Raw genomic sequence first — 732 nt, forward strand, 5'->3', positions numbered from 1 at the left:
TTCCTCTGGGGGTCTCTGGGTACCTAAAAAAAGGGTGTCAGGACTGCAAGAATTGATGGTGGGAGTGTGTGTGTGTGGGTCAATGTAGGGACCCCTTGTCCAGACAGCCCCTTGGGAGGCCACCCAAAGAAGGAACCCTGGAGAGCGCCAGGAGTCTGGGGTGTGAGGGGCTCAAAGGAGAGCTCTCTGCACCTACCTGCTCTAAGTTTTACAGCTTCTGCCCCAGCCCCCCCGCCAAGGGCACTTCTGGGGTTAGAAACTTCCCAGCGAGCCGGGAGGGGACCCTTCTCCAGACTAGGTCCAGGCATGCCTCTCCAAGGACCTCCTCACTCGCGTCCGTGCACCCATTTTGCAGAGGGGAAAGCAGACATCCGGGGAGCTGCGGCTGTGGCGCCCGGACTCCGAGGCTCCCTTTCGCACCAGCCCGGCTGGGCGTCGAACGTTACGCGGACCCTGCCCCAGGAGGACTTCAGATTCTTTCGCGCATCACTCCAACCCCGGCGAGGCGCCCACAGGCAGGGAGTGGGGCCGGGCCGCCGGCGATAATGACAGGGTCCGCGGCCTGTGGGTGGCGGCGGCGGAGGAAGCCAGAGGGATCCGGCTATTTCTGGCCGGGACGCGCCCAGAGGTTGGGGCCAGGGATGGCCCGGCGTCCCGGCCCCCACCTCCGCCCTCCTCCCCAACCCCCAGGAGGGGCGGGGAGAGGCGCTGGTTGGAGGGCCCTGGGAGCGG

At 66.0% G+C, this 732-nt stretch overlaps 1 protein-coding gene across 17 annotated transcripts in view; it reads right to left on the minus strand.

Annotated features, from left to right (window-relative positions):
• The window catches only part of DLEC1 (DLEC1 cilia and flagella associated protein), a 101,179-nt gene extending 100,570 nt beyond the window's left edge, over positions 1-609 (minus strand). For all 17 annotated transcript variants that reach the window (XM_055080142.1, XM_055080147.1, XM_055080145.1 and 14 more), the window contains exon 1: positions 197-609. The gene's annotated coding sequence lies outside the window, so the exon portion shown is untranslated. The remainder of the gene's footprint in view (positions 1-196) is intronic.
• Between the last annotated feature and the right edge of the window lie 123 nt (positions 610-732).

This window comes from Physeter macrocephalus, chromosome 18, assembly GCF_002837175.3.
Source record: "Physeter macrocephalus isolate SW-GA chromosome 18, ASM283717v5, whole genome shotgun sequence".
NCBI lineage: Eukaryota > Metazoa > Chordata > Mammalia > Artiodactyla > Physeteridae > Physeter > Physeter macrocephalus.